Genomic DNA, 27,418 nt, shown 5'->3' on the forward strand with positions numbered 1-27,418 from the left:
ATATAATGTGTGTACATATAATCAAGAATTAGAACAATGACTGTCTGTTCCTTGGTAGAAATGATTGAACTTATCGTCAGACTGGCTAGAATGCTTATCTACACAGGGAGACCTTGGCTCGGTCATAAATTATATTAAATTGGTCGGATACAATGTGGGAAGGCTTGAGATACTGCCTTTGTACCAGGGTGGGAGAAGAGACGGGACAGTTTGAAAACGAATAAAGTCATTTTCAGTTGACGGGTAAGTGTGGTAACCTGTGGTAAACTGTATCGTGTTCAGTACTCTCGAGAATAAACGCTACAGATTGGTTTTGAGACTGGTCTCTGTCCATTTTATGCAAATAATAGTCTTACAAATTCTTAGGAGTGGACAGAGAGTTTAATTTAATTGGGTATTAAAACATATCGGAATTTAATTCCCATAACAATTGGTCCTTCGAACCGGGATCTAAAATACCCGTCTCTGTCATCTGAAGGTCGTACGCCGAAAATCGTGCACGAGCGGATCTGGTCCCGTTATTTAAGACCTGGCCTCTGAATTGAGTTTAAAGACCAGGCCGGTGTACACCCCAGACCAACAGGGACGGTGACAAGATCCAACGAACATTGCTTTTCCCAGTCGTCGACAAGGTCAGTAGCCTTTATTCTCGATTCTGGGGGAATGATTTAAGTTATTTGATGTTCTAAAATTTCTAGAATTGATCAATAATGGGAGCTTTACAATTCCCACTGGGTTTTGTATAACCGATATACACTGGGCAGGTTTGCAAAACCTGCGGCATTGTGCACTACCATCAATAAACTAAACTTAAAACCTGTTAGGGATAGGGATAATACTGCCCCCTTTGGATGAATTGCGTGCCCAGAGTAAACTGCATAACAACCTGTCCTAAATTGCTAATATATGCATATAATAATAATTATTGGATAGGAAACACTCTGAAGCTTCTAAAAACGTTTGAATTATGTCTGTGAGTATAACAGAACTCACAGGGCAGGCAATCTTCCAAACTAGTTTTGGAATCCTGAAAGTTGGGGCAACATTGACGTCATCACCCCCTCCCTTCCCAACCAGTTATGGATCTGGAAACACTTTCTATGTCTCCCACTAGATGTCCTCATTCAGTAGAGCGTTTAATTGTGCAAATGCTGTGAACTTTGACCCAATGAGGCGAAAAACAGAGGTGTCGCGAGGATTTCCATGTGCGTTAGGGCGCGCTTTGGACACAGAGCTTCCTCTATTTCAGCTTGCCCGAGATGAACAAGGATTGTCCGGTTGGAATGCCAATCGTTTTGTACGTTTATAACATCCTAAAGCTTGATTCTGCACTTAGTTTGACCAGTTTAGTCGACTTATGATATGTAATTTGGAAGTTTTGATGCGCAATTATTCTGGACCAGAAGTAATTTTTTGGGCATTTGAGCTGAAAGTGGTAGCATATGGACATGGACACTAGAATTGAAACAAAACAATGTATTGGGTAAGTATGACTCCTTCCACTACATTCTGTTCGAAGACCTTCAAAGGTAAGGGAATATTTATGCTGTAATTTTGTATTTCTGTTGACTCCAACATAGCGGAGAAATATTGTTTACGTCTGAGCGCCGTCTCAGATTATTGCATAGTGAACTAATTCCGTAACGTTAAAAAAAATGTGACACAGCGGTTGCATTAAGAACCAGTGTATCTTTCTAACTATATGTAGAACATGTATCTTTAGTCAAAGTTTATGATGTGTATTTCTGTTATCTGGCGTAGCTTTCTATAATTTCTCCGGACATTTTGGAGAATTTTCTGAACATGGCATCAATGTAAAATTAGATTTATGGATATAAATGGCATATTATCGAAAAAAAAAACATAAATGTACTGTGTAACATGTCATATTACTGTCATCTGATGAAGATTTTCAAAAGGTTAGTGAATGATTTTTCTTTTAATCCTGCGTTTGTGATTGCATCTTTTGTTCAACAAAACGGCTGCATATCGTCTGTGTCTTTGTGGTGGTTTGACATAAATATGTGCTATGTTTTCGCCGTAAAACATTTTAGAAATCTGACACGCTGGGTAGATGAACAAGGTGTTTATCTTTCATTTGAGCTATTGGACTTGTTAATGTGTGGAGGTTAAATATTTCTAAGAATATTTTTCCATTCTGTGCGCCACCGTTTGAGTTGAATGGGGGGGTATAGTTCCCGCTTGGGAACCCATACCGTCATTAATCATGAGAGGCATGTTTGCCCGAGATTAATTAACCTGTTATGGCTGCATCCCTTTGTTCTCAATTTCCACCTGAAGACATACCCTAATCTAACTGCCTGTAGCTCAGCCCCAGAGGCAAGGATATGCATATTCTTGGTATCACTTGAATGGAAACATTCTGAAGTTTGTGGAAATGTTAATTGAATGTGGGAGAATATAACACAGTAGATCTGATGGAAGAAAAGAGAAAGAGCATACATTTTCTGTTTTTTATTGTTGTAGTATCATCTTCACATTTACTAGAATAGCCACACAGTCAGATAGGATGCTGGAGATAATTTTGATGGATAACACAACAGGGCAACTGTAGGTGTGCAAAGTTTCAGACTGATAACTTCAGGAATGAATGAGCTACATGACATTTAGCATGAAGTCACCCAGGTGTCCCACACAAGGTGCCCAAATGTACCCAAGTTGCCGAATTGGTGAAAGGACCTATAACTGTGCAAATAACTATATACTACATATCAAAAAGCAATTCTAACACACACACACAAAAAATGTTTAAATATTAGAAAATAAATATTTTTTTAAAAACAGTACACCCTTTGGAAGTCCTCGTCACAATATCTTGCTGCCTGTGCGAAGTCTCTTTCTGATGTAAAGCAGAGGCAAACTGAACAAGTGGTGCATTTCATGCGACACAGAACACAACGACGCCTCCATACTGTGCCCTTTTGGCCCTGAGGCACAGTCATGCCTGCAGTAATGAACTGTGGCATATGAACACCACTGGGGGCAGGGGTAGAGCGGGCAGCTTGGCACCGGGGGCTCAGGCGCAGTGGCCATGTGTGTGTTTGATGTTCTACTCCATTCCTTTTGAATAAAAAAAGGAAAATATAATCTGACATGGGAAAAAAATATATATCTCAAACTATGAAACATATATTAAATTATTGACGTGACTGATTTTTAAGGTTAACCCATGTTATTTTTAGATAAAATACAGTGGATTCCCGAAGGAGGGATTTCATTAACACAGGAAATTAAACATTTAGAATATTTTTTATTTAAATAGTATTAAAGTTTGACAGGGATATATGACATCTGTGGAGATTTAGGATTAGGGATAGAATCGAGAACCTTAATTAACCTATAGAAGGACTTTAGAAATTGATACCATATACATGTTTTTCAAAAAATTCCATGAGTTTAGATAAAGCCAAACAGTGAGACATTTCGTTAATATACCTCTTAAAAGTAGATAAGACACTTGACAGAGAATTGGTACAGGAGAAATATGAATGGACGCCAAATGGAGAATTGGACATACATGATAATGTCAGAACATACGGATAATTTACTAATCTTACCTAAGCCATTATTTAGAGTAGATAAGGTTGTTACCTGGGCAGAGCCAGGTATCAAAAAGGGGATGGGTATGTTGTGGTCTAGGATAGGACACTTAGTGGCCTATTGGATAATAAACCAATAATACAAAAAAAAAATAGCTAACAGGTAGGCATAGAAGTTAAAGATAGAACATATGAGAAACTGTTTGTTAACCAAACCTGTATGTACAAGATTTATGCACTACAGGTGAACTACAGGATAAGGTGATTCACTCAACCCAGTCCCCGAGGAGAATAGAAGGGAAGCAGCACAGTGGGGAGGGGCCATACCAAGTACTCCTGGTGACTGCCTTTACGGTGAGGATAGCCGAAAAAGCTACCTGGGTGCATATCACACATTGTAAGAGGGTAAGACACAGTAACACTGTCAAACAATCACAGAAGTAGGAGAGGAACCGCAACCAATAGGGTCCGGGGGTCAAACTCCTATTGAAGATTCCCTTATACCCGACTTTTCCCCAGCTGTGAGCGTTCATAGAAGTGAAGTGATGTGATATATTTCCCGGGAAAAGGGTGGGGCTTCATCGGAGTGCTGTTTGGTCTGAGCTGTCTTATCGTGGGTACCATATTCCTGATACAGCACGTCCCACCTGAGTATGCGGAGAGTGGTAATTTGACCCATGGTTTAGACAATGAGGATTTTGTTCCAAACAAGCATAAGAGATCGCTAGATCTGGGTAGACAGGAAGTTAGAGTAAAGGTTGGGAAGGATGTCTCAATAGAGTTTTATGTAGATCAAATGGGGTCTCTAACTACATGGCAGTCTTGGACTCTGAGCCATTATGGCATATATCGGTGCAGGTTCCCATATTGATCGTGGACACAGGTCATAGCTCATACGGAGAGAGAGGGCTATATGAATCCACTCACCCAGTATGGAAGGAGGTGGAGTATAGTGAAGGTGAGAGTTTTTGACTGTAATCCGGAGAGAGGGATGTAATTGCATAAAGATACGCCTTACCCTAAAAAAAGTTATGAAAGAAGATCTTCTAGGGTTATGGTATGTTGGATTTGACCAGTTTTTTGGTCAACATCCTAGTACAGTTCCGGGTAGAGGAGGTTAGGCCAGGTGGTAACTCTATCGTCAGCAGGAATACAGAGCACCTGACACAACAGACACTGACAGCAGAGTAGTCCAGAGCCAAGGGCCGGTGAAGATAGTGAAGACGAAAGATCTGAAGGAAGTGATTGAGGTAGAAACTGGTTATGGCGAATCTAAACTTTGGAGAGAATAGATCTACTGTACAGCCAGATCAGTAGCTAAAGAAAAATGTTATGCCTGCGCCACAGCCAAACCTCAGCTGACGACCATCCCCTTTCCATTTGATGGAATTGATTCACCCAGGGGAATGGCCTGTTTGGTAAAGCTGTTCACGAAAGCAGGAATGCCAGATAATGACAGTTGTCTTGATTTGCACTATTTATATCCACAGGTTCCCCTTAATCTTGAAACTCTAGGGGCGCTATATCATTTTTGGATAAAAAGACGTGCCCTTTTTAAGCGCAATATTTTGTCACAAAAAGATGCTCGACTATGCATATAATTGGTAGCGTTGGAAAGAAAACACTCTGACATGTCCAGAACTGCAAAGATATTCTCTGTGCGTGCCCTAGAACGTGAGCTACAGGCAAAACCAAGATGAGACGGCATCCAGGAAATGAGCAGGATTTTTGAGGCTCCGTTTTCCATTGTCTCCTTATATGGCTATGAATGCGAGAGGAATGAGTCTGCCCTTTCTGTCGTTTCCCCAAGGTGTCTGCAGCATTGTGACGTATTTGTAGGCATATCATTGGAAGATTGACCATAAGAGACCACATTTACCAGGTGTCCGCCCGGTGTCCTGCGCCGAAATTGGTGCGCAAAACTCAGCTGCAAGTATTTTTCCATGGAATTCAGAGAAGAAAGCATGCTTCCACGAACGATATATCAATGAAGAGATATGTGAAAAAACACCTTGAGGATTGATTCCAAACAACGTTTGCCATGTTTCGGTCGATATTATGGAGTTAATTCGGAAAAAGTTTGACGTTGTTGGTGACTGAATTTTCGGTTCGTTTCGGTAGCCAAATGTGATGTACAAAACGGAGCGATTTCTCCTACACAAAGATGCTTTCAGGAAAAACTGGACATTTGCTATGTAACTGAGAGTCTCCTCATTGAAAACATCCGAAGCTCTTCAAAGGTAAATGATTTTATTTATTTGGTTATCTGGTTTTTGTGAAAATGTTGCGTGCTAAATGCTACTCAAAATGCTAAGCTAGCTTAGCATACTCTTACACAAATTAGTGAATTGCTATGGTTCAAAAGCATATTTTGAAAATCTGAGATGACAGTGTTGTTAAGAAAAGGCTAAGCTTGAGAGTAGGTGCATTATTTTCATTTTATTTGCGATTTTCAGAAATCGTTAACGTTGCGTTATGCTAATGAGCCTGAGGCTTTATTCACGATCCTGGATCCGGGATGGGGAGTTTCAAGAGGTTAAATCAAGACTTCCTCCCTTTACAGTGACCGGAAGAGATTATTACTGTTTGGCCCGGTACAGTACTCATGGGAAATATGTGGGGGAATGATGTTATGGCCAGTTTTACCGGCAGATTGGACAGGATTATGCGCCCTTGTACATTTGGGATAAGCCTTTGACACTCATTCAACACCAAGACATGAAGTTGGCCAAACGGGAGAAAAGAAGTCCTCCATCTGGGTCTTCTGACGAGAGAGTATATATTGATAACATTGGGGTTCTACGGGGAATACCAGACGAGTTCAAAGTAAGAAATCAGATCGTAGCAGGATTAGAGTTAAGTATTTTCCAGTGGTCCACACTCAAATAAGAATGTTAACTGGATCAATTATATTTAGGATAATCCACAGCGCTTCGTCAATTATACCAGAGATGTAATGAATGACTTGGCAGAATAGAATTAATCTTGGATATGTTTGTTGGCTGGAAAGGGTGAGAGTGGGTGTTGTAACGGCTTCTTCTGTTGAAGGAGGAGCGGACCAAAATGCAGCGTGGTGGTTACTCATATTTATTGATGGAAAATTACTTGACATGAAAATACTGAAAATACAAAAACAGACAGAAACGTGAAAAAACTATACAGCCTGTCTGGTGAAACATAAACACAGAGACAGGAACAATCACCCACGAAACACTCAAAGAATATGGCTGCCTAAATATGGTTCCCAATCAGAGACAACGATAATCACCTGACTCTGATTGAGAACCGCCTCAGGCAGCCATAGACTACACTATACACCCCACAAAACCCCAAGACAAAAACACACCACAATAACCCATGTCACACCCTGGCCTGACCGAATAAATGAAGAATAAACATAATATATTTCGACATGACAGAACCCCCCCCCCCTAAGGTGCGGACTCCCGGACGCACATTAAAACAATAGGGAGGGTCTGGGTGGGCGTCTGTCCATGGTGGCGGCTCCGGCGCGGGACCACACTCTACAAATGTCTTAGTCCCCCCTCCTCGCGTCCTAGGATAGTCCACCCTCGCCGCCGACCATGGCCTAGTAGTCCTCACCCAGAACCCCACTGGACTGAGGGGCAGCTCGGGACTGAGGGGCAGCTCGGGACTGAGGGGCAGCTCGGGACAGAGGCAGCTCGGGACAGAGGGGCAGCTCGGGACTGAGGGGCAGCTCGGGACTGAGGGGCAGCTCAGGACTGAGGGGCAGCTCAGGACTGAGAGACAGCTCAGCACTGTGGGGAAGCCCGGGACTGAGAGGAAGCCCAGCACTGAGAGGAAGCCCAGCACTGAGAGGTAGCCCAGCACTGAGAGGTAGCCCAGCACTGAGAGGTAGCCCAGCACTGAGAGGTAGCCCAGCACTGAGAGAAAGCTCAGCCAGGTAGTTGAATCCGGCAGATCCTGGCTGACACACGAGACAGACACGTTCCTGCTCGAGCATCCAGAACTAATTCCAGCCCTATCTTTATGATGCATTAATTCAGTACACCCTCTTCTCTTCAGTCAATGCAATTTTCCTCATGCCATTTCAATCCCAATTTGCACTGACTGATCAACAGTGTCATGTTAGTTGTCAGTGTGTTCCCAGAAATCTGAACCCAGTAAGCGTTAAAAATACATATATTCCAGATGTTGAAGATGGGCTCATTTTAGGTTTTGAATGAAAGGTGAAAATATGTATTTTCCAGATTTTTTGAGGAAGTTTGAATCCTGAGAAACCTGCATACACATTGTTTATAGTACAATAAACCAAAACTATGGTCTGGAAAACGTTGGTAGAGAATGGGTGGAGTAGGCATTTTGGTGCTTGTGAATTTCCTTTCTTTTTTGGTTTCAGACCAATGCCGTCTTCTCATTTAAAACATGTTTGTTTTTAAAATAATATATATATATATATATATATATATATATATATATATATATATATATATATATATAGTACAGTAATATAGTACTCAGTCTAACCCACTATAACCCCTACACACCTACACGCCACCCCAAAATAGGTAATATTACAGGCTATGGATTTTCCATTTATGTTTTTAGGTTGGACTTCAGCACGTAGGGCACACCAATTGGTGTCACCTCGTTAGTCAGTATGTGTTACACCTGTGTTGGTTGCTATCGTCTTAGTAGGAAGGTATTTCACCTGTGCTGGCCAAGGTGCAATTTAAGACTGGCTGTTGCAGTGCTCCAGTTGTCTTGAGAGATGTGGAGGGTCAACACCTTTAGTGGGCTCTCAGAAGTTGATTTCTAGAAAACGTTATTTTGTCTGATTTCTCTGATTTGATTTTGCTCCACCTTTTTGGTTTGCTTCCTGTCTTTAAGAGTAATCAGAGACAGTGAGTTAAAACTATGGAGTATCCACAGATGTGGGAGGGGCCTTATTGTCATATTTCCCAGCATGCTCTGTTGCAGTTAGATTCTTTGAATTGTTTGTTTCGGTGTCTGTGTCTTCGCATGTATTGTACCAGTGAACATTTTGGACACACCTACTCATTCCAGGGTTTTTCTTTACTTGTACTGTTTTCTGCATTGTTGAATAATAATGAAGACTTCAAAACTATGAAATAAAACATGGAATCATGTATTAATCATAAACGTGTCAAACAAATCTAGATATTTTATATTTGAGATTCTTGGTAAAATATCAAGTCCATATTATGGCAAGATCAGCTCAAATGAGCAAGGAGAAAGGACAGTCCATCATTACTTTTAAGACATGAAGGTCAGTCAATCTGGAACATTTCAAGAACTTTGAACATTTCCTCGTGCAGTGGCAAAAAACATCTAGCACTAAGATGAAACTGGCTCTCATGAGGACCGCCACAGGAAAGGAAGACCCAGAGTTACCTCTGCTGCAGAGGATAAGTTCATTGGAGATACTAGCCTCAGAAAATGCAGCCCAAATAAATGCTTCAAATAATAGATATATCTCCAGATCAACTGTTCAGATGAGACTGCATGAATCAGGCCTTGATGATCAAATTGCTGCAAAGAAACCATTACCAAAGGAAACCAATAATAAGAGATTTGCTTGGGCCAAGCATGGAGGAGGAGGTATGATGGTGTGGGAGTGCTCAAAGCACACTTAAACAGCATGGCTACCACAGCATTCTGCAGCAATACATTTTCCCATCTGGTATGCTCTTAGTCCCACTATCATTTCTTTTTCATCAGGACAATGACCCAAAACACATCTCCAGGCTGTGTACAGGCTATTTGATCTCGAAGGATGGATGGAGTGCTGCATCAGATGACCTGGCCTACACAATCACCCATTGAGATTGGATTGAGATGAGTCTGACCGCAGAGTGAAGGAAAAACAGCCAACAAGTGCTCAGCATATGTGGGAACTCCTTCAAGACTGTTGGGAAAGCATTCCAGTTGAAGCTGGTTGAGAGAATGCCACGAGTGTCCTAAGTTGTCATCAAGGCAAAGGGTGGCTACTTTGAGGAATCGAAATTATAAAATATTTTGTTTTCTTTAACTTTTTGGTTACTACATGATTCCATATGTGCTATTTTATAGTATTGATGACTTCACTGTTATTCTACAATGTAGAAAATAGTAAAAATAAAATTAAAACTTGCACGAGTAGGTATGTCAACTTTTGACTGGTACTATACATTGATTGTTTTTTATCTTATGCTACACAATGATATGTAACGCACATTTTCCTAATCTAATCTGTAAGTGGTTGTAACGGCTTTCTTCCTGGGAAGGAGAGGACCAAAGTGCAGCGTTGTTAAAGTTTATGGTTCTTTAATAAGAGAAACTTAACATGAACAAAATAATAAACCTTGCAAAACCAAAACAGTCCTATCTGGTGCAGAAAACACAAAGACAGAGACAATCACCCACAAACCCCAACACAAAACAAGCTACCTAAATATGGTTCCCAATCAGAGACAATGACTAACACCTGCCTCTGACTGAGAACCATATCAGGCCAAACACAGAAACAGACAAACTAGACACACAACATAGAATGCCCACCCAGCTCACGTCCTGACCAACACTAAAACAAGGAAAACACACAAGAACTATGGTCAGAACGTGACAGTGGTTGGATTTATTGCAAACTTTACTGAGAAGGCTGACTTGCATTCTGAATGTAAATTGTGGGTAATGTAAAATTGCTGGAAATGATTTATCTTCAATGGATACCAATAGAGATTGGATTTCACAACCAAGCCAACATAATACATTAAGAAATACATCAATTAGATTTTACAACTCAAATGGAACCATATAAACCCAAAATAGTTTTGAGTTTGACAAAATAGAAGTTGAATTAACTGTTGTGATTATGAGTCAACATTACTCTAAATAATAATCTTAAGAATAGTGAACAAAAAAGTAACAGAGATATTACAATTAATAGTGTACAGAGGGAAATGCAATGACGCAGAGTTAAATATCAACAAAACATTTAACATATACATCTCTGAAAGAAATGACCAGAGTAGTTTACTCTCTTTAGACTGGGAACAAATGTTATCTGTGGCAAAGTTAAATTTTCTTCAACAAGAGTTCAATTTACTGCCATTTTTATTGTGCGGCTGTCCGGTACACCAGTATCTTTAGGTAGACTTTATCTGTATGCTTTATCCCTCCAGCTATCCAATAAATATGGCTCCATCTATGATTCACTTTGGACCCAAGAAAGTGGTTGTTCTGGCAGGATACAAGATCGTGCTGGTCAACCATGCAGAGGAGTTTGGGGACAAGGGGAATGCCGTCTGTGTTCTAAGATTTCACCAGTGGACATGGTAATGTTGAATAAGTCAAACTTGTAATCCAGTTAACTGTTGTATTCTACACAATGGTCTGTCAAGCAGGCATAGTTGGTGCTGTAACTCCAGACCCTAATATTTGACAAAGATATTATTCTCTCATAGCATGATTCCTTCCTGACACCTGCACAATATGCTTTTCTACAGGTATTCTGTTTGTCAATGGAGACTCATGGAAAGAGACGATATGCTTTTCTACAGGTATTCTGTTTGTCAATGGAGACTCATGGAAAGAGACGATATGCTTTTCTACAGGTATTCTGTTTGTCAATGGAGACTCATGGAAAGAGACGATATGCTTTTCTACAGGTATTCTGTTTGTCAATGGAGACTCATGGAAAGAGACGATATGCTTTTCTACAGGTATTCTGTTTGTCAATGGAGACTCATGGAAAGAGACGATATGCTTTTCTACAGGTATTCTGTTTGTCAATGGAGACTCATGGAAAGAGACGATATGCTTTTCCGTAGCGAACCTTAGACTTTGGCATGGGCAAGAAAGGAAGTGAGGAGGAAATTCACTACCTTATTTAATTGTTAGAACTAACATGAGGGTAAAAAAAAATGAATTCCCAAATAAGATAACAAATATATACATGTTCTTAGTTTTGCTAGTTCTCTTTCTGTTGGGCTTTATGACAGGTAAAGCATTTGACAACTCAGCCATTGAATTATGCTGTCTCCAATGTAATCTCAAACATTGTTTATAGCAGCAGGTTTGAATACACTGACCCCAAGACCCAAGCCAATGAGAACTTCAGAATTAGTTGCTCTGTTTCAATGCAGGTACATGATGTTTACTTTGTTTCTCACTCTTAGAGAATAATGCCAAACTGTTCACACTTGACTAAACCAGGAAAATAAAATAAATATTCAATTTGTTGTAGGCTAAATTCATGCTTTACTTTTTGTTTATGGGAATATAGTTGTACAACATGTTCCCATGGCTGAGCCTTCGGTTGAAAACCAAGTAGCTTTTGTTAAAGAATATTGACAACAAGAAGGAAATGAGGGAGCTGGTGTGTGGGCTGAAGGAGAACCAGAACTTCAACTGTGTATAACCTTTTTGATAATACAAGGGTTACAATGATTGAAATTAATAACTTGCATCTAGGGCAGGGGTGTCAAACTCATTCATTGGAGGGCCTATTGTCTGCAGGTTTTAGGTTTTTCCTTCCAATTAAGCCCTAAACAACCAGGTGTGGGAAGTTCCTTACTAATTAGTGATCTTAATTCATCAATTAAGTACAAGGGAGAAGCAAAAACGTGCAGACACTCAGCCCTCTGTGGAATGAGTTGACACCTGTGGTCTAGGGGTTCAGTGGGTATTGAGAAATAACTATTGTTATACTAAAACTATTGTTTTGATGTTAATTACCAAGAACCCCCTTATACAGGGTAAGTATCAATGTGCACACAGACATCCACACACAGGCAGTGCAGTTGATTAAGGTAATGAAAGATAATCAACATTTTACTTCCTGTTGTTAACATTGGCCAATTGCCACCTGCGTTTTACCCAAGCAAAACTGTTTTGGAACGGGAAATCCTGGTTCGAGAAAAGTGTTCAAGCATTTGAGAAAGGTCCAGGGTAAATGTTCTCTGAAGGTAGTCATTTTGGCCCTTCCTCTTCCTTTATTTTACAGACAGGGTCCAGGAGGAGATCAGTAGCGTCATAGGAAGTTGTCAGCCCTTGGTAGAGGACAGGAAGAACCTGCCCTACACTGATACAGTGATCATTGAGACCCAGAGACTAGCCAACATTTTACCCATGGCCATCCCTCACACCTCTAGGCGAGACATCACCTTCCAGGGCATCATCTTCCACTTCATCAAGAAGGGGACGCTTGTTTCCTCGACTGACTTTTGTCCTACAAGACGGTAGTGAATGGGAGAGCTCACACACCTTTACCCCGCCCACTTTCTGGATGAGAAAGGTCGATTTGTCAAGATGGATGCCTTCATGCCCTGCTCTGCAGGCAATTCCAATGTTTGTTTCTTAATTTACACTATCATTCAGCAATTAACTCAATCAGATAATCTACTGTGCTCATTACTTTGGCCGAGAGAGAGTTGAGAGGATGGACGGGACTGTGACAAATATAGATACATGACCCAGAGAGTTGATGGTATAGTTTGTTATAGAAATGTGTGTACAATTTGACACCTATTGATATGTCAACTATAAGAAATCTATGTAGACCTAATTGTTATATGCTGTCAGAGAGAATATAGTAAACGGCATGTGTCAAAAAGTGATCTATTTTTAGTGTCACTTGTTTATGCCCTTTTATGGACATCCTGTCCGGATGTTCTCACACTATGGAAATCCTGTCCGGATGTTCTCACACTATGGAAATCCTGTCCGGATGTTCTCACACTATGGAAATCCTGTCCGGATGTTCTCACACTATGGAAATCCTGTCCGGATGTTCTCACACTATGGAAATACTGTCCAGATGTTCTCACGCTATGGAAATCCTGTCCGGATGTTCTCACACTATGGAAATCCTGTCCGGATGTTCTCACACTATGGAAATCCTGTCCGGATGTTCTCACGCTATGGAAATCCTGTCCGGATGTTCTCACGCTATGGAAATCCTGTCCGGATGTTCTCACGCTATGGAAATACTGTCCGGATGTTCTCACGCTATGGAAATACTGTCCGGATGTTCTCACACTATGGAAATACTGTCCGGATGTTCTCATGCTAACGAGTGAGTGCTTATGTAACATGATCGTGCAACTGTTTCTTTGAAGTAAAGCATATTTTTGTAATCGAAATGTCCTGATGATTGATGTGTAGTGACCTTGTTGAACTGTTGAATGTGTTTGAACATCTGAAACATTTGGGAATTCATGTTGTGAATGGAGGCCTGAGTTTGACAATTTTAAACAGCTGGGTATTTATGTAGTGAATGGGGGAGGCCAGAGTGTAAACATTGAAACAGCTGGGTATTTATGTAGTGAATGGGGGAGGCCTGAGTTTGACCATTTAAACAGTTGGGTATTTATGTAGTGAATGGGGAGGCCTGAGTGTAAACATTGAAACAGCTGGGTATTTATGTAGAGAATGGGGAGGCCTGAGTTTGACCATTTGAAACAGTTGGTAAAGTTTTGTCGTTAACTTATGGAGGGAGCTTGTGACCCCTTGTAAAATGAAAAAGTATTTTCCGGGTAGGTCTGCCTGAGTATAACTAAGTGTTGGACTTGTCCTATGACTGATAAACCATAGAAAACTACAGAAAGCACGTATCCTAGACCAATTCTAGGTGCATTGTGATTTGCCTTCAATAAATTAAATTCTGTCTCCCCCTTGGGGTGTGTGAGACCTGGCTGCATGGCTGGTGTCCGGTTACAAGCTGTGGGCTTACGTTCAGAGAGAGAGAGAGCCAGGCCCCAAGACGTTCTTTCTAAGACAAATACATTTAGAATCGTTTCTACAACAAAATAATAATAGTAATACGTTTAATTGGGGGTAGTAACATTTTTTAAGACATAAAGGGTTAAAAAATTAACCTTTAATGAAATCTCAGGCTCTCTCTCTCTTCCTCTGGACCTATGTTTCTCCCTCAAAAAATGTTTTCGTGTGTGTGTGAGAGGCAGTGTGCTAGGTTACACGCAGAGAGAAACTTACTCGAAACATTATTTCTATGAACAAAACAGATTTAGAATCTTTCCTACAACATAATAATAATAGTAATATGTTTAAATGGGGGTAGTAACATTTTGCAGGACAAAATAAAGGGTTTTAAAAAGAAGCATGTACTGTATTTACCTTCAACTAATGACAGCTCTTCCTCTGGTCTTCTGTCTCTCTTCCTCTGCCCTCTGGTTGCATCAAGTTACGAGCTGTGGATTTGGAAGCCCTGATCAAGGCGCAAAGGCATTATTTATATGAATAGAGTTCAAAAACAATTATACATAAACATTTAAAGGCTATTAAAATGTAGTATTGTGTTCTAATATGTAGGATTTATATAAATGTTTAGTAAGAAAACATTTGAGGTAGAGCTTAATATTGCATAGTAACTTTTAACAATAGTAATGTGTTTAAATGCTGGTAGTAACATTTTTGAGGAAATGAAGGGTTTTAAAATGTAATTTACCTTTAATGAAATCTCAGGCTCTCTCTGTCTCTCTTCCTCTGGACCTGTGTGTGGGTGTGTATGCAACACCCACCGGTAGCAAGCGCTCCAGCAGGTATATTTCACTGGTCATCCCCAAAGCCAACACTTCCTTTACCAATCACTGTGCCTGAACGTACACAGCCAATCTGTAAACAGCACACCCCACTACCTCATCCCCATATTGTTACTTATCCCTCTGCTCTTTGGCACCCCAGTATCTCCACTTGCACATCATCATCTGCACATCTATCACTCCTGTGTTAATGCTAAATTGTAATTATTTCACCTCTATGGCCTATTTATTGCCTTACCTCCCTAGTCTTCTGCATCTGTGCATGTTAATTAGATGCTTTTTTCATTAAATAGACAAGAAAAGCTTCATTAAAAGCCTATCTGTAATGAACAAACTGATGGGGGGATTATGCAATAGCTAGGGTACATTTGTTTCTGATGTCACAGGGTTCCTCCCACACCACCCTACAAGTGTGTACCAAAGACAACAGAGAGCTCTGATTCAAACTACACACAGTCTCTTAGATTTGGGTTGGACAGGCAAGTTACTCAGAGGCAGACAACAGTTTCCAAACATTAGTTATCACCTCCCCACCTTTGGACAACATGGGCCTCTGATGCTGTGGGAGCAAATATAACACATAGACAAATGCATAAGATGTACAGAATAGCTGACCATTAAAACCAGACTACATGAAGAGAAGGACACATAGGTGACAGAATAGCTGGACATACCAAGGCCAGAGGGATATACAAAGGAGGGGGTCAGTCAAATGACTAACTGATGACCAATAGACATAGTTCGCATATTTGTAGGACGTAGAGACGCTAGAAACTGAGGAGACACATAGTATGCTGATCTTAGATAATACACAAACAAAAGAATGCTTTTAGCTAAGTGCTGAGCCAAAACATAGGGTTGTAAAATAGAGGAATGTATAGTATTTTTAGTATAGGTGGACACGCTAGAAACTGAGGAGACACATAGTCTGCTGATCTTAGATAATACACAAACAAAAGAATGCTTTTAGCTAAATGCAGGAACAAAGCAAGGGTCTTATCATTATAATCTGACGGAAAGCAGGTATGGGCGTTACTGAGCTGAACAAGCGGGATGCACGGATTGGAATGTAACTTTATTTGCATTTGGGCTGGGCTCATATGCAATATGTGGATGAATACTGGAGCCGGGGCTCTGGAAAGTGGAGTGTGTTCCGCGGACCATCCCGGCTTGCTATACTCTTGTATTAAAAAGCCGAATTGACTTCACAAGTTCTGTAATGCGTTGTATTTGATCTGATTTTCTACGACAATGCCCAGGCAAATTTTAACAACTTTATTTATTTTAAATTCCATTGTAATCTTTTTTAATTCCTATTTTGTTTTTGTTAGTGTTGTCTTGGCTAAGTTTGCTTTTCCAGGAATGCAGGAGCACCAGTTCAGTTTAGAACTAGATACATTTTATTTTAATTCATTAATCGTTAACAAACACATGTAAACCAAACACAGGATTAGAGAGAATGATCTTTAGCTTGGGTCAATAACCTGTGCTTCAGGTTGGCCCTTTGGCAACATTTACAGCTGATAACACCAGTCTCTGTGTTTCTGTGTAAAAGGTATTGGTTGTTTTATGCAGTCTAAAGGTCCCTACATAAAGAAAGGTTGAGTGCTTCTATTGGTCCTCCTTACCCTAACTGGACAAACCTGTTACACCGATATCACTACGGGAAAATCCACTATCACAAATATACACGTTTTAAGATACCCACATTTTTTTTAAATATATATATATTAAATATATATATTAGTAGGAAATGGTTTGTTCTCTATAATAAGACTTAAACATCTGATTCATCTTCCTCGCCGGTGTTGCGATGCAAAAAGTACACACACATTTACTGTACCAAGCAAGGTATTTCTTCAGTATACAATCATGTCATTTTGCAGATGCTTTTGTCCAAAGTGACTTACAGATAATTCACAACACCATGTTTTTAAAAATTCAGCATAGCCCTTTGTTTGGCTAAAGCAAAGAAGTTGTTCTAAACAGTGTGTAATATACTGTACATTGGTCCAGACTCATCTCAGACCCGGCTCACAGCACACAGCTGGTGAGGTGAAGGGTGGAGGGTGAACCCCACGGATGGTGTGAGGTCCAGATCATCCTCTGTTACTCCAGGAGTTGGAGAGAAACTAAAGCGCTGCAGGAGGGAGGTGAAGAAGAGGAAGAGCTTCATCCTGCCCAGACCCTCCCCCAGACATGCGAGAGACCAAAGAAATAGCATGAAGTCTGTCCAAGAGGCTACCACAATTTCTCTACATCTTGCAATGAAATAATTCACTAAATGATGAAGTTGATATACCTGCAGAAAAGGCCATGAAGGCATCCCTGTTGACGAATCGTCACTGCTCATCCAGAAAGTGGGAGGGGTTAAAGGAGTGGAGGCTCTTCCATTCGCTATTGTCCTGTAGGACGGACATCAATAAAGGAATCACAGACGCCACCTGCAGTGAGAGTGAAGCATAAGACACTTATATTCAGAGTAAAAGTAATGAAACTTTGTTTAAAACCTCTTGGAACTCCCCATCCCGGATCCGGGATCGTGACTAAAGCCTCAGGCTTATTAGCATAACGCAACGTTAACGATTTCTGAAAATCGCAAATAAAATGAAAATAATGCGTCTGCTCTCAATCTTAGCCTTTTCTTAACAACACTGTCATCTCAGATTTTCAAAATATGCTTTTGAACCATAGAAATTGACTAATTTGTGTAAGAGTATGCAAAGCTAGCATAGCATTTTGAGTAGCATTTAGCACGCAACATTTTCACAAAAACCAGATAACCAAATAAATAAAATCATTTACCTTTGAAGAGCTTCTGATGTTTTCAATGAGGAGACTCTCAGTTACATACCAAATGCGCAGTTTTTCCTGAAAGCGTCTGTGTGTAGGAGAAATCGTTCCGTTTTCTACATTGCATCTGGCTACTGAAACGAACCGAAAATTCAGTCACCTACAACGTAAAACTTTTTCCGAATTAACTACATAATATCGACCGAAACATGGCAAATGTTGTTTGGAATCAATCCTCAAGGTGTTTTTCACATATCTCTTCATTGATATATCGTTCGTGGAAGCTTGCTTTCCTCTCTGAATCCCATGGAAAAATACTGGCAGCTGACTTTTGCGCACCAATTTCGGCGCAGGACACCAGGCGGACACCTGGTAAATGTGGTCTCTTATGGTCAATCTTCCAATGATCTGCCTACAAATACGTCACAATGCTGCAGACACCTTGGGGAAACGACAGCAAGGGTTGACTCACTCCTCTCGCATTCACAGCCATATAAGGAGACAATGGAAAACAGAGCCTCAAAAATCCTGCTCATTTCCTGGATGCCGTCTCATCTTGGTTTTGCCTGAAGCTCACGTTCTAGGGCACGCACAGAAAATATCTTGGTAGTTCTGGACACGTCAGAGTGTTTTCTTTCGAAAGCTATCAATTATATGCATAGTCGAGCATCTTTTTGTGACAAAATATCTTGTTTAAAACGGGACCGTTTTTCATCAAAAAATGAAATAGCGCCCCCAGAGCATCAACAGGTTAATAAATGAAGTGCACACTTAAAAAGGAGTGGATTGCAATAATTTCAGGCAGAATTATTTCAAACATCTGATTTAGACATCCACGTATCTGACCTTTTTGATGAAGTATTCCTGGAAGGTAACATCTCGGCTGGTGGTGTGAGGGATGGACATGGGTACAATGTTGGGCAGTCTCTGGGTCTCATGGATCACTGCATCAGTGAAGCGGAGGTTCTTCTTGTCCTCTACCAAGGGCTGACGACTTCCTGTAACCCTGCTGATCTCCTCCTGGATCCGGTCTGAGACAGAAAGGAGGGAGGTATTGGAGTTACTACAGTGGAAGTTAAACCTTAGTCAACCTTTAATCTTGATTAACCCACAAATCCAAATCTAGGTTTAAGTTGGCCATTTGCCAATGTTTACAACTTGTAACACCATGAGTGCTTTAATGTTTAGTCTCTGTCTCTGTGTGTGTTTATATAAATTCTTAACCTGTATGTGGGGGTACTTGGCCATTAGCAGCAGACCCCAGCTCAGGGTCGTCCCGGTGGTGTCAGTACCAGCACCAAATAGGTTGGTGACAGAAGATATCAGGTTGTTTTCATGATAGTGAGACTCCATTTGCCTGATTGCTTACACAGGTCATGTTTCAGTAAACAAGAACAGCTACCACCGGACTCTCCTACATTTACATTTACATTTAAGTCATTTAGCAGACGCTCTTATCCAGAGCGACTTACAAATTGGTGAATTCACCTTCTGACATCCAGTGGAACAGCCACTTTACAATAGTGCATCTAAATCATTTAAGGGGGGGGGGGGGGTGAGAAGGATTACTTTATCCTATCCTAGGTATTCCTTGTTCCTAGTTATTCATTCCAAGACATTACATGTTTTTAACTGTAATAAGTCTTCATACCTCCAGGGTCTGCTTTCGGACGAGGAACGAGTCCACAAAGCCTCCCCACATCTGAGGGTTCAGTCTCCTTCAGTCCCCTCACCAGCTCCCCCATCTCCTTCTTCTTGATGAAATTTTTCATGACAAGCATCCTGGTCTTCAACAATGGGCCGAGCCATGAAAACATGTTGTACAACTATTTCCCCATCAACAAAAATGTAAGCAATAATTTACTTTGATTTATTCTCTATACTATAATTTGAATAATCTATTCTAGTGTGACCAGTCTGTCATGGTTCAAGTAATCATGATTATAAGCACGGTACCTGTATTGAAACAGAGCCTAAAAGTTGGATGGTCTCATTGGCTCGATCCACCATGCCTCGGAACTGGGTATCAGAGTATTCAAACCTGCTGTCATACACAATGTTGCAGATGATGTTGGACACTGCGTAATTCATTGGCTTGGTTGTGTCAAATGCAATGCCTTACCTGTGACAAAGACCAACAACAGAATGGATATGAGAAAGACGGAGAAGATTGCACGATAGAAATGTTAAGGTCATTTCCATTTGAGCCAACACATGCGTTGTTTACCATGAATGCAGTCTCTGCTTGTGCTAAAGTGGGAACATTGACTTTAAATTGAATTCATGCTGTAATGCTGAACTTCCGCAATATGAATGAATTGTGCCCTTAGACTTGTTTTGATATCAGAACTACACACGCTTACCCTCATGTTTTTCCAACACTTCAATCAGGTAGGGGATTTCCTCTAAGATTTTCTCCTCACTCCCTTTCTTGCCCATCCCAAAGTCTCTAAGGTTTGTCAGGGTAAAGCGCCTCATCTCTTTCCATGACTCTCCATTGGCAAACCGAATCCCTATAGAAATGTACAGTGAAACAATACTGTTCTGTTGGAGTAGTTGAGTGACATTGTACAGGAATCAAGATCTCTTATGAACCACAGACTAATGGCAGTAGCAATATTTCATTCAAAATATTTTTATATAGTCAGTAGGGGAGAGTATATTAATGGAGACTTTCAAAGTTTACCATTAAACTACCAGAATTTTGGTAGCTTTCAATGTTTTTTAGAAATTGTATCAGATGACATCTAGTGGCCTTACGGGGTACTTCAGATCATCACAGGCATTCTCTGGCCCTCGGTGTGACCTTATCACATGTAAATAAGTTTATGAAGAAAATGAATGACAAAGCTGTAAAACATAATCCTAATTACAAACCATCAAGTTAGTGAATAACATTGGTGTTTAATATGAGAGTTACAGTATGAAATATGTTTATTTTTAAACACTTATTTATTTTACTAATATGTCTTTGTTAATGTTTTGGCCCCAAACTAGTGGTAGTTGTAAAAGTCAATAGTTGGAAGAGATGCAAAGTTAATTTAAAATAACGCCATGGTTGATTGGATGCTTTTTTTTTTCATTAATTACGCTTTTCTCTTCAACCATTTGGTCTATCGACTAGAAACTCATGAATTCATTTTTCATATCTGTGTACAACCACGGGCCTGTAATGTTTAAATGAGGAATGAATCCAGGTTGATTATTATGCAGAACGTCTTTACTAGATCTTGGATAAAGAATCTCCATTGTGCTTCCCACACTTCCCCTGTATAACTACATTCCTGTTTCTCCATGTCTGAAGTAAATACCATCAACACCTAACAGGCAGGTAATATCATGAACATTACAAACCTCCTTTCCTTTGGGCAGAAAACATCAACTACACTATTAGTATTTTCAATGGTGGAACTGACAACCAATCTGTGTTTACTTTTTAAAGTTCGATAAGTGTGCTGTTTGACCCGTTCTTGCTGAGAGGGTATCTTCTGACTGGGGATGAGGGTTTTCGGGGAGCACAGGCTTCTTCTTCCTCACCTACACTCCAGTCCATGTCACTCTCAGTATTGCCCCCATTCTATATCCGGTGGGAGGTCTGTTCTGGTAACGACATGATTGTTGTGACCATAGGTGTTTTGACAGCGATCCCCTGGTGTGGTCTTGGATTGAATGGAGTTGGCAGTTTCCCTTCCTTTCTTTGAGGACAGAGAACTGTGTCCCCCACTTTCAGTGTGGATGGCATGGGATGTCTTGTCGGCATGCTCTTTCATCTTCTGTTTGGCTGCAGCGTCAGCACTTCGCAGTGTCATCCAGCTGTCGCCTGATGGGGGGCCCAGGCAGCTTAATCCTCATTGGCCTGCCGAACAGAACATTAGCTGGAGCCACCCCCATTGAGCAGTGTGGTGTAGCACGGTAGCTATGAAGGAAGGTGTATAGAACCATGTTGTACATCAATCAGGACATACACATATAGAATAGCATAAAACTTTATGCAAACATCTGCTTGTATACATTTCTTAAGCAGTGCCCTCTGTAATTATTGGGACAATGAAGCATTTTTTCTTCTTATGACTCAATACTCCAGGACTATCCGTTATCATGATAGCATCCACAATTAATGTAGAAGTGTTTAGAAATATATTCTATTGTTATTTACAATAAAAGTGACACAATACATGATTTACTATTCATTTCTATTGGGCACAACATAATCTGAAGCACAACCAAAACAAACAGCAAATGCATCCAACAAGTGTTTAGAGTCACAAGCTTGATGTAGTCATTGTGTGCTATGAATATGGGACCAAATATTTGACTTTAATACACAGACGTGAATTTGTCGCAATACCTTTGGTCCCCTAAAATGGTTACAAAAAGTGCTGTAATTTCTAAACTATTGACCTGATATTAATAAAAAATACCCTCAAATTAAAGGCTGACAGTCTGCACTTTAACCTCATAGTAATTTATTTAAAATCCAAACTTTTGAGCCAAAAGAAGGAAAACATGCTTCACTGTCCTAATAGTTATGAGGGCATTGTATACTATTAGTGCATGTATATAAGTATTACTACATGGAAATACAGAATATTGTCATGCCTGATAAATCTCTTAACAAGTTTTGCCAAATTGTTTTACATTTATTGAAAGCAGTAACTCCCCTTGATGTATTCTGAACATTTCATGACTCTAGGACCAGGAAAATGGTACTTGCAAAAGAAACAGGAAGTTTTACTCTGATTCAGTTGGCTCCATAGACGGCTCACATGCTACAAAGCCTGTTTCAGCATGGGCAATGCCATTGAGGATTTTCACTATTTTAAAGTAGTCATTTTAATTCAAACGTTTATTGACAGTCAGTAAGAAACTGTAAGGGGCAGCAGGTAGCCTAGTGGTTAGAGCGTTGGGCCAGTAAATGAATGGTTGTTGGAACGAATCCCCAAACTGACAAGGTAAAAATGTCATTCTGCTCCTGATCAAGGCAGTTAACCCACTGTTCCTCTAGGCTGACATTGTAAATAAGAATTTGTTATTAACTGACTTGCCTAGTAAAATAAAGGTTACATTTTTTTTTTAATACTGCCATCTGGAGTGTGTTGTATGAACGCCAAGGTTGGTGATTTACTGTTACCTGCAGTTATGGAATGTTTGCTCAGTAGTATAATTAGTTGGCTGATCCCTCCTGCTGACATGAATAGAATTCTGTGATCCCTCCTAACCCATAGCAAGTTCCACCCACATGACTACTTCAAAAGGGTGAATGTCCTCAATGGCATTACCCATGCTAAAACAGGCTTTGTGGCAAGCCATTATGGCAAAGAAGAGCCCTCTATCCAACTCTATGGTTGACTCATGTCTTTTCCAAATGGAGCTTGATGTTTTGGCTAGAAGCACCTGTCTAACTAGTGTTTTATTTCCTAGTTATATTGATTGCACCAAGACTGTCATTCTCTATTGAGAAAGTAGAGTAAAAACAGAGTGGACTGAATGAGCAGAATGTACCTGAATTGATGCGCAGCCTGTAAAGTCTCATTGGCCCTAATCGCCATGCCTGTAAATAGGGGGTCAGTGTATTCAAACGTGCTGCCAAATATAATGGCCAAGATTATGTTGGAAGTGGTGTTAGAGGGCCAGTACAACACTCCTTCCATGGCCTAAAACCAAATGCATGCTTTTCAACCATTCACTGCCTGCACCCGCACGCCCGACGAGCATCACCACCCTGGATGGTTCCGACCTAGAATATGTGGACATCTATAAGTACCTAGGTGTCTGGCTAGACTGTAAACTCTCCTTCCAGACTCATATCAAACATCTCCAATCTAAAATCAAATCTAGAGTCGGCTTTCTATTCCGCAACAAAGCCTCCTTCACTCACGCCGCCAAACTTACCCTAGTAAAACTGACTATCCTACCGATCCTCGACTTCGGCGATGTCATCTACAAAATAGCTTCCAATACTCTACTCAGCAAACTGGATGCAGTTTATCACAGTGCCATCCGTTTTGTTACTAAAGCACCTTATACCACCCACCACTGCGACCTGTATGCTCTAGTCGGCTGACCCTCGCTACATATTCGTCGCCAGACCCACTGGCTCCAGGTCATCTACAAGTCCATGCTAGGTAAAGCTCCGCCTTATCTCAGTTCACTGGTCACGATGGCAACACCCACCCGTAGCACGCGCTCCAGCAGGTGTATCTCACTGATCATCCCTAAAGCCAACACCTCATTTGGCCGCCTTTCGTTACAGTTCTCTGCTGCCTGTGACAGGAACGAATTGCAAAAATCACTGAAGTTGGAGACTTTTCTCCCTCACCAACTTCAAACATGTGCTATCTGAGCAGCTAACCGATCGCTGCAGCTGTACATAGTCTATTGGTAAATAGCCCACCCAATTTACCTACCTCATCCCCATACTGTTTATATTTATTTACTTTTCTGCTCTTTTACACACCAGTATCTCTATTAGTCTATTAGTCTATTATTGACTTGTTAATCGTTTACTCCATCGTTTACTCCATATGTAACTCTGTGTTGTCTGTTCACACTGCTATGCTTTATCTTGGTCAGGTTGCAGTTTTAAATGAGAACTTGTTCTCAACTAGCCTACCTGGTTAAATAAAGGTGAAATAAAAAAGTAAATAAAAGGGGGCACCCATTCCTCTGGTCTAAAGAAATATGTAACAGGCCAGTAATTGGGGACGTTGCCCTGTGTAGGGTGCAGTCATTCGGATGGGACGTTAAATGTGTATCCTGACTCTCTGTGGTCACTAATCATCCCATGGCACCAGTGGAGGGTGGTGACTTGAAAAGTTGAGGAGGATGGGAGACCCACAGTATAGGTGCAGAATGCATGGAGACCAAAGTGTGTTTCAAAAATCATCAATGTAATAAAGACATTTATAGTACAATATTACGGGGAATGAGAGGGATACTTACAGTGTTGGAATGGGATCACATCAGTGATTGTATGAGGGTATGTGGCATGAGTTGAGGTGTTCAGAGGCTTGACCAGTGCAGGATAGGATTTGACTGGGAAGAGAAAAAACAAGAACACAAGACACTACACACAGTTAGACAAAAGAGCTAAGAATGAGGTAGTCCAAGCAAGGAGTAAAAAGTGTGTAATAATGTGATTGTGTATGCGATTGACTCTACATACAGTAATGAGAGGAAATTGATAGGGGTACTCACAGTGCTTGGAAGGGAAACATTCAATGCACCAGTGGATGAGCGGGCACAATGAGATGTGGCTTCAGTTCATGTCAGGAGAAAGTTAACAATGGTAGTGGAGTGGAGTAGTCATCACCTCATAAATCAGGGAACGAGGGGACATAGCTGTAAATCCAAATAGCAGGTATGTTCCATGACAGCTGCACCATTGTAGGTTTGGACGAGTTTCTCTATGAAGTTAAACTCAGACATCTCAAAATTCATGAAGTCAAACACAGACTGCGCATCTCGCCCACTTGACACATCAAAGTAGCCCAAGAAACGTTCCTGAATAAAGCCCTGATCATCCACATACCTGAAGGTGACAGACAACTGAAAGCAGACTGGTGGCCAGTGGTGTAGCTTCAGCCGGTGTGTCGCACCAGGCCTGCAACATACATGGGCCCGGATCTGAATACCTCCCCACCACGCCCAAGTATTAATTGTTGACGCGGGTCCATCATGTCTATGACTTGACAACAAGATCTTTCTTTAATCTAGATTATATGATAAATGATCCCACTGATGGTTTCACCAATAAAATGATTTTTGCCACGACATAAGTCAGTATGATATTTTAGTGTGTATTGATGACAAATCTAATTAATTAGCTAAATAACTCATATTATTCAATGTTAAGATAATGAAATGCATTCTGGGATTCATTGTGTAAATACTCTCCAAAGCGTTGTTGTTTCTGTCATCGTTTTAAGCAACAGTTGAGCTAGCTAACAAGAGACAACAGCCAAAAAAAAAACAATTGAGAGAAAGTCGAGAATTGAAAATGACAGGTATAAAGATCAGCAATGTGTCACGCCCTGACTTTAGTTATCTTTGTTTTCTTTATTATTTTGGTTAGGTCAGGGTGTGACGAGGGTGGTATGTGTGTTTCCCCTGTCTAGGGTTTTTTGTATGTCTCGGGGTTTTCTAGTCTAGGGGTTTATATGTCTATGGTTGTCGAGATTGGTTCTCAGTCAGAGGCAGCTGTTTATCGTTGTCTCTGATTGGGAACCATATTTCGGTAGCCATAATCCTTGGTTTACCTGTGGGTTATTGCCTATGTGTAGTTGCATGTCAGCACTAGTGTTTATAGCTCCACGTTTGTTTGATTGTTTTTTCTTTCAGTGTTCCGTCCTTTAATAAAAGAGGAATGTATTCTCATCACGTTGCGCCTTGGTCTCCTCGTTACAACGAACGTGACACAATGGATCAACACAAAAGTGGAGCCCAAAAGAGGAAGGCCAAAAATGAGAAAGCAAAGGAGGTATCAAAATTAATTAAATTAGATAGAATTTTCAAATGCAGTTCAAGTGCAGCCAGTGTTGGCCTTGTGGATGACCAGTGAAATATACCTACAGGAGAGTGTGCTACGAGTGGGTGTTGCTATGGTGACCAGTGAGCTGAGATAAGGCAGATCTTTACCTAGCAAAGACTTGTTGATGATCTGGAGCCATGGGTTTGGCAACTAATATGTAGTGAGGACCAGCCAAAGCATACAGGTCGCAGTGGTGGGTAGTATAAAGGGCTTTGGTGACAAAACGGATGTCACTGTGATAGCAAACTGGATGTAGTTTGAGTAGAGTGTTGGAGGCTATTTTATAAATGACATCGCCGAAGTCAAGGATCGGTAGGATAGTCAGTTTTACGAGGGTATGTTGAGCAGCATGAGTGAAGGAGGCTTTGTTGCGAAAAAGGAAGCCAATTCCAGATTTAACTTTGGATTGGGGATGCTTAATGTGAGTCTGGAAGGAGAGTTTAAAGTCTAGCCTGACATCTAGGTATTTATAGTTGTCCACATATTCTAAGTCAGAACCGTCCAGAGTAGTGATGCTGGTCGGTTGAAGGGCATGCATTTCATTTTACTAGCATAAGAGCAGTTGGTTGCCACGGAAGGAGTGTTGTATGGCTTTGAAGCTCATTTGGAGGTTTGTTAAGTGTCCAAAGGGGAAATGTATGCAGAATGGTGTCGTCTGTGTAGAGGTGGATCAAAGAATCACCCTCAGCAAATAAATAGTATAATTGATGTTATAAACTGGGTGGTTCGAGCCCTGAATGCCGATTGGCTGACAGCCGTGGTATATCAGACCGTATACCATGGGTATGACAAAACATGTATTTTTACTGCTCTAATTACACTGGTAACCAGTTAATAATAGCAAGAAGGCACCTTAGGGTTTGTGGTATATGGCCAATATATCATGGCTAAGGACTATGTTCATGCACTCCGTGATGCGTCGTGCCTAAGAACAGCCCTTAGCCATGGTATATTGGTCATATAGCAAACTCCCCATGCCTTATTACTTA

At 40.7% G+C, this 27,418-nt stretch overlaps 1 long non-coding RNA gene and 1 pseudogene across 2 annotated transcripts in view; both read right to left on the bottom strand.

Annotated features, from left to right (window-relative positions):
• LOC135533013 (uncharacterized) overlaps positions 1–15,260 on the bottom strand; it is a 59,786-nt gene extending 44,526 nt beyond the window's left edge. Inside the window, exons 1-3 of one of the 2 annotated variants that reach the window (XR_010454431.1) lie at positions 15,013–15,260; positions 14,682–14,772; positions 4,035–4,207 (exon numbers count right to left, since the gene is read on the bottom strand). This is a non-coding gene — a long non-coding RNA (uncharacterized LOC135533013). Of the gene's footprint in view, positions 1–4,034; positions 4,208–14,681; positions 14,773–15,012 lie in introns of those variants that run through there. The other variant, XR_010454430.1, reaches the window with a different exon arrangement.
• A 1,869-nt stretch (positions 15,261–17,129) lies between these two features.
• Positions 17,130–26,187, bottom strand: LOC135533010 (cytochrome P450 2K4-like; annotated as a pseudogene).
• Positions 26,188–27,418: the final 1,231 nt, after the last annotated feature.

Source organism: Oncorhynchus masou, unplaced genomic scaffold, assembly GCF_036934945.1.
Source record: "Oncorhynchus masou masou isolate Uvic2021 unplaced genomic scaffold, UVic_Omas_1.1 unplaced_scaffold_2156, whole genome shotgun sequence".
Lineage (NCBI taxonomy): Eukaryota > Metazoa > Chordata > Actinopteri > Salmoniformes > Salmonidae > Oncorhynchus > Oncorhynchus masou.